We start from the raw sequence: 7,882 nt of genomic DNA, 5'->3' as shown, positions 1-7,882 counted from the left end.
GTACTCGGGTTCCTGCAAACAAATAGTGAAATTGAGGATTTTAACTAGTTTATTGACTTAGTGTTCATTATCCAACAATATCATATTAGAATAACTCAAAATACCCTCTTAAACTGAATCATGAATATTGCACTTGGAGACCTAAAGCATTTCCTGTGCTCTCCATTATACGAGTCTGAATGATTATACTAACCTATAATACTTACTGTGGATTTTCACTTTCTATTAAAAAAAGAAAACTAGAGAAAATTATGATCGTATTTGGAAACAGCCTAGCAATGGCACTGCGTTGCAGTAGTTTTGTTTTATTTTATGTTGGGGTTTTGTAATTCTTGTCCAAAGGTCCATTTATTGGGGGCATCCAATGGACTTTTCCTGTGGGAGATGGTCTGTTACACTGTATGATACAAGACAAATAATTTACAAATTTTCATAATAAAATCATAATACAAATTTTCATAATAAAATGGATTTATGAAATTCTGAACTCCATTTCTTTCATCTGAAAGTTCTGTCAAACATTTGACTGGAAATCGGTGTTCAGTGCTACTTCACAGATGGATCATTGTACAAATGTGAATCTAATCAATGATGCATTAAACCTAAAAACACATGATTATTTTTGTTTTTTCTTCTCTCTTTCTCACAAGATCAATTTACCATTGGCAGACCTGTTAATTTTACAGGGATATTATACCTAATTAAAGTTAGAAGAACCACTGTAAAATATTTTAGGAAATGATACATGTTGATTATGACAAATAGTGCGTTTACCGTAAAAGTAATTTTAATGTTATAGTGCAGCATAACGCGATAGTTTTTGTACAGCTAACCGGAAGCGGATGAGACCGGAAGCCTCGATACAATCAAGAAGTCACCATAGAAGTCACCCGCGCCCGGTCTTAAGGTGTGAATATGAATTGTGGACATTGCAATTTGCTTCTAATTTTTTTTTTTTTTTTTTTTTTCACAGTCAAGGTTCTGGCCATTTGAAAGTGAGTGACGGAAAGCAACTGCTGCTAAACACAAAGGTAGATACACTGATATAATTTTCTCTCTGACCACTAGATGGTGACAAACCTTCACAGTTTGTAACAACAGCAAGTCCCGCAAATTTACAAAAAAAAAAGAAAAAAAAGCATCATCATGATAATCTCATCTTTCTTTTGTTCAATAGTTTGTGATGCTGACACAAGTAAACCAGAAACACTGCTCGAGCGCCTTTTAAAAGATGCTTTAATGTGCTTTTTGACATGGTCTCTCTGCACATGCAGCACTAAATATTGTGTCCACCATCTGCAGTTTTCACTAAACATATCTGTGTGCGGTTTGTTTGTTTATTTGGTACTTCTATCCAATAGTTTTTTATCCAATAGTTTTTTTAACAGAATGTTCTAGTTGTGACGCCTTCAGTAAGTAGGCCTACTTGCTAACCCTCTTCTAAAGTGTTGTGAAGGTGCCGTCATGCTGAATGCCAGTAATCGGTACAGTGACATTATCAAGACCACCTCCTTTAATATGACGACCTCCTCAGATAAACAGCCACAATTAGATTCAATACTGTTTGTCTAGCATGTTCCACCAATTGAAGTCAAATCAAATAATGATAAAATATTGAGCATATATGACTGTCTGAAGGGGATTATTTCTGTTGATGTGTGCCTGATACCGTCCAAGACCGTGCATTTGATATTTTCCAGAGATTATGTTTTTGATAGGATCAGCAGATTGGAGGCGCATCCCAGCGTTGCCTGGAGGCAATGAGATTCCTTGTAGGTTTTTTCCCTTAGAAAACTTCTGATCTGTTTTCCCCTATCTGCCCTGTGCCCTTTCAACATATGGCTGATCCTTGACTGGATTACTCAAAGTCTCAAAGCAGGAATGTGACATTTCGATAGGACTTTAGGATGTCTCTGGCTCAATGCTGTGGTCGTACCTTAAAGAAAGTCTAGCTTGATGATAGATTACCTTCTGAAACAGGCCCAGCGACTCTTTTTCAGCATGCTGCACAGTTTGACAGTGACTCATTCTCAATTGACTTTTATTCTTGAAGAGGCACAATTTTATCGATTGCAAGTTTAACTTATAGCTTTCCTAAAAGCATGATTTTATCAACAATGGCATCTGTATTGGATAAAATTGGTGCAAGATGCTTTTATTTGTTCTGTATCATCAAAACAGGCTTTTACTCTTATTATGTGACTTGTGACAGCGAGCTATTTTTAGGCAGCATAGACTTTCAACACTGTAAAACCTAACATATATGGAGAACATCTATACCATAAAATATTTTTTCCATTTACTAAATTCAAGCTCAAGGAATTTTTTTGATATTGCTAGATTTAGTAGTGGACTAAAAAGCAGATTAATTAATTTTTTTTTTTTTTTAAACAAGTCTTATTTAAAATGTGTGTGTGTGTGTGTGTGTAAACCCCTAACCCTTCGAGACATTGGCCCTCATTTATCATTCTTGCGTAGAAACAAGCGTATATGTTGGCGTAAGATTATGCTTACACTCCTCTCACCGCCTGATTTATGAAGCTGTGTGTATCTTTGAAATCCAGGTGTACGCAATACCTGCCCTTGATAAATCCCGCGGCTAAAAACGATCGTCATTAGAATAACACGCCCCTATATATTCAAGTCTCCGCTTCCCCCACGCCCTGATTTTACGCCATGGACACACGGAAGACGGCAAAGAAGAGAAACTTCTCTGACGTGCAGGCGAAATGACCTATCACAATGCAATATTTTACAGCACGTCTTTTGAATTAGCATTCAATTTCGAATCACGTTACATGTATTGGTGTGTACAATAGTGATGATGATGATGTGATGTGGAGTAGGCCTACCATTCATTCACATTAATAATTGCATGACAATTTGTAATATGCTTCTTATTATTAGTATGATTTGTATTATTAATGACGCTTATTGTTATTTAGAAGAAGAATGTCATTATTATTATTTGTATTATTATTATTATTTAAAAGAAGAAGAATGTATTTTTTATTATTTTGTCAGTCTGAATTATTTGTTGGTCATTGAAAGCCTTTCGTTACCGAACTCAGTCCGTGCGCACCTGCCGATCCTAACCATGAAACGTCAGGGTAAAGCGCACAGGCTCGCAACTGAAGGAATACGCTTATAAATCAAATGCTTTGGTAAAGTCACACAAATTAAACATTGAAGTCCATGTTGCACAAAAATAAACACTGAAGTAAATAATTACTATGTTTTTGTTTTTTTTTGTTTTACTGTGGGTCATAATATATCATATCTTTTAGTTTGTCAGTGCGTTTTGTGGTGTTAGGAATTGTTTTTCTGCGCATTTCCGCACTAACTCAAAACGTGCGTACACCACCTCCTGAGCTGGCGTAGGATTTGAGCGTGCCATACGCCAACGTCCATATTGATAAATTTCAAAGTCACCGTGGTTTTGGGTGTACGCCAGGTGTACGCTGGAAATTTGGTGTACGCACTTTTGATAAATGAGGGCCATTATCTCTAAAACATAAATCTCTAAAAGTCCTTGTGACGATCGGCAGCTGTAGTGCCCTCGAGAGCCACTGGAGGGCACTATCTCATTGTGTTATGTTTTCCTCATGGACTCATTATGTTTTATTATGTTCAGCTGTGTTTCATTATTGGTTATTGAGTTCCTGATTTAAAGCTGTGTTTCTCCTTTGTCCGGTGCGAAGTATTGTATAGCGTAAGCGTACCATTCCGAGCATTGTTCTCTGTTTCTAGTTCTTTGTATTTCCCTGGATTCCTGACCTTAGCCTGTTATCTGGACTCTGTTTATGAACCTGTGCTGCCTGCCCCGACTTTTGCCTGTTTGACTTCGATTCTGATGTTCCCTCTTAATAAAGTTCTGCACATGGATCCGACCGCCTCTGTCCGTACGTTACAGTCCTATTGAGAATCTTATTGAAAACAATTTTTTTTTGTTTTTCAGTGAACTCAACCATGATTCATCTGATACATCTTCAAAACCCATGACTGTTCTCTAAATATAATTAAAAGAGAGTGGCTGCAGACAAAATATTCGGACACGTGTGTATAATTCAACAGAGCAACGTTATTTTCATTTGAAAGAAAATATCTCTCCGTTAGACCGAGATAATGGAGTCATGTTTCATCTTGCTTCGAAATGCTTTTACTTAGCGTAACTGTTATTGCATCTATCCGATCGGCAAGCCACTAAAGACTGCTGTATTAATACAGTCCAAATCATCACACGTGTGGCCCATCACAGCAGCTCACAAGACTGTGAAGTGACTCATGATGAGTGTTGATCTCAACCACACAACTGTTTATTTAAATGGGCTGCATGAGCCATGTTGCTTTGGCAGTTTCAAAGGCTCCCATTCAGCCAGTGATGCCGTCAAACCTGCGTCATTTGTCTTGAACAAGGCGACCATCACATGACGCCTCTTAGCTCCTTTTCGTTTCATGTGGATGCCATCTAAAGGAGACTCTTTCAGCTTCGTAATCGCCCAGAAGGGGAGATGCGCATGGGTTTTCACCGCTGCCCGGAAAGGCAAATCACCGTAATGCGCCTTAAAAAGTAGAGTATTTTGTTTAACGCGGTTTGGTGGCTTTTCTCTGAAAGCTAATGAATGTAACAGGGCCGGCCATGTTTAGCACGCAAGCAACAAAATGACACTGTTTACTCTGTTCAGGGTGAAACTTGAGGGGATTTTGAGAGGGAGGTGCGATGTCTGAGGGCAATGAGGCCTTTTCATCGCTGCGTGACTCAGATAAAGCCTGACGGGGACAATGCCTTCTGCGTGTGGAGGATTGGGAATTTTCCAAACATTTTCTCGCTTTCCCTCCATCTGTAGTCCTGCAAATGACTCAAAATTGATTCGTATCTCCCACACTTTCCACGCTATTCTGGCTTCTTACAAAATCGTCCAGTCGCCCATCGTCTTGTCCCATGGCGAGTGGCTGTTTGAGAAGCCTCCATCCAGCAGAAAGTTTGTGGAATTTATTGCTCCTAATAGATTGATTGGATGATTGTGTAATTCGATTTGATATCCAGTGGCTGCCAGGAAGCCTTAACCAATTGAATCAGAGTGCGATTAATGGGAAGATTAGTTAATGTGATTGAGGGGTTTGCTGTTCTTAACATAGGCCTATTCTTTCTTCAATAGGGTGATGATACTTCACAGAATGATGCTCAATCTGAATGTACACAAGAGCCTATTGATGTATACGACATGTTGGCACTGTCATCCGACAACAAATTTAGGAGCTTTAATAATTAGAAACAGCCATCCAATCCATGCTTCTGTCCCTTTTTATGTTTTGTTTTGCATTAGCTAAGAAATTATGCAATGCAAGATATGAATTGAGCACGATTACACAAACTGCAGGCGTAATATCTGGTTTTGTAATCGGGGTTGTGATTCAGAACTCTCATAAGCTTACATTAAATGTTCCCTTTCGGTTAAGTGTTGCTCTCACAGCTCTAATTACCCCTCTTTTATCATACGCTTTTATTACCTCTGAAATATTTTCACATGCGACGTTACGCACATTGGCTCATTGTTCACAGCCTGCACATTTAATGTAATGTCTGTTTTATATGGATGCCCTGAGCATTAACTCCCACTAAAATTTTACAGCACGCCTGTGAGGCAGCATGCAATGTGATCTCACCTATTATGGGGTTTCTCCTTTACCAGACTCTGTTGAGCTTTGCTCTGTGTCCGCCCTCTCAAAACACTGGCAGTATCAGATAATAATACTGTGGGATTTTGATATACTGAATGAAATGTCATGGTGTTTATTTATGCATATCATCATGGGAATGAAACCCATGACCTTGTCATTGCTATTCACTTGTCATTGCTATCCACAAGTCTGAGGTCTTGTGTCACCGCTTTAGATGCCAAAAGCAAACGACAAACGGTGCAAATATACATTCACAATAAGTCAGGATCATAATTTCATCACCATATCGAAATCTCAGATGACCAGACAGTGATTCATCTTTTATAAATGGTTAAAATGTTGATGTGCATGAGCTTAAAGACTGTCGTGTACACAAGTGAGTCTTTAAAAGCTTCACTTATATGTGTAATATGAATATATAGAGCTCATAAATGGCTTTTGAGCCAGTTAAAACGAGTAGATCGGCTTGGACCCGGAAACCGTATTCCTTACGCCACAACTTACAGTAACAAGCAGATTGCCATTCTCAACTAATAATTTTATAATTGACCTTAATTATTATGTTAAAACTTGCATATTTGAGCTATAAAGCAGTTTAAATCATGTTTTACAGTTATTATTTCGTAATGGCGATAATTGTAAAACTGAATCACTACACAGAAAAGGTTAGCAATTGCATTACGCACTTCTGCTTTCAATAGTTTTTTGCAATCAGTCATGTATTGCAGTGTTTTATGTCGATTTTATTTTATTTATTGCATTTTTTATTGTCATGTTACCCTGAAGGTCATTGTCATTGTCTCAGAGGACACAAGCTTGGTTTCCCACATAAAATATATTTCTCTGCAGCAGCTTGTTGACTAATGCGCTTCTGCTCTTTACGTTTTTAAATGAGGTCCAGTGCCTTTCTTATGTGACAGAACCTTATGTCAAACCACTTAAAGCCCATGTAAAAACCTCTCTTTGTTGGTTTTGAACAAGGCAAAGTGCTTTTTATGCTGATGGAGTTGATCCGTGGGGGAGAATAATGGAATAGCCTACTTGGGTGGTGGGCAATATTGACTAAAACACTTAAGTCTGTTTTACACGCCATTTGTCTTTGGAACAGTTTAGGCCATGTCATAATGAAGATGATAAGGTATCTTGCGACGAAAATGCTCACGTAAGCATGCAAATGAACTTTTCACTCTTCTCTGATCTACAGCTGACCCTGCGATTAATGCAGATTGGCACTCCAAGCTGGAAAAGAGTTTTTCCTTGACTACACCGATTACAGCAGAGCTCCACCGGCAGAGGAGTCGGGCTTCCTTATCAAAAACACGCCAGATGATGGTAAGCGAGGTTCGATTAGCTTCAGGAACAGAGATAGCTCTTTGAACACATGAGATTCAAGTTGGAGTGTGTTAATTCAAGATTCAGCCCCATATTCAATCTGCCCTTCTCTCTGTTTGCTCTTGATAGACAACACAGATGAATGTGGGTATTATCTTCTTGTACTTTCTGTGACAGTTTGAGTCTCGGTAAGCATTCACGCTCAACAGTTTGCTGCATGAGTGCAACGATTAGCATGTCAACAAACTGTCGAGGCAGACATATTTATGTGGCTGTATAAACAAAGAAGTCTTCCTAATATGTGAAAGCTTTGAGAAAGCATCTTAACTATGCTGCAACTTGGGTAATTAAGGATTTATCAAGGAATGTGCATATTCACTAATTAAAGATGATCTGACAATTTACACTAGCACAAATTCCAGGGTGGTGTATTCTGGTTTATGGTGGTCCAATTGCTATGATGTTTATTAACATTACTGTGCTTGTATATCCGATTAATTTTAAGTTCTATTGACAGTGTCTGTAACATGCTTTCGACACAAGAGAAAATAATTTAGACTAATAGTAATAAATTAGAGTAATAATTTTCACAATTCATATAAATGGACAAAATTGTGTTTACAGTAATGAACTTACAGTGGAGGTCTGTGGGTCAAGGCATTCTAGAGAGTTTAAAAGCAGAAATGTGCAGTTATGAAAGTTTTATTTATTTATTTTTTATTTCAATGGCTGCATCTGAAATCACATACTTCCATGCTATGGAGTAGGCATAAAACAGTAAGTGACCAAATGAGTACAAAAGAAGTACCAGGATGACCTACTACTTCCGGCGAGATTCTGAAGTGCGCATTCGATGGACACTTTACTA

Source organism: Rhinichthys klamathensis, unplaced genomic scaffold (genome assembly GCF_029890125.1).
Source record: "Rhinichthys klamathensis goyatoka isolate OS25496 unplaced genomic scaffold, OSU_Roscu_1.1 h1tg000192l_1, whole genome shotgun sequence".
Classification (NCBI taxonomy): domain Eukaryota; kingdom Metazoa; phylum Chordata; class Actinopteri; order Cypriniformes; family Leuciscidae; genus Rhinichthys; species Rhinichthys klamathensis.
Note: the sequence above shows the minus strand (reverse complement) of the source record.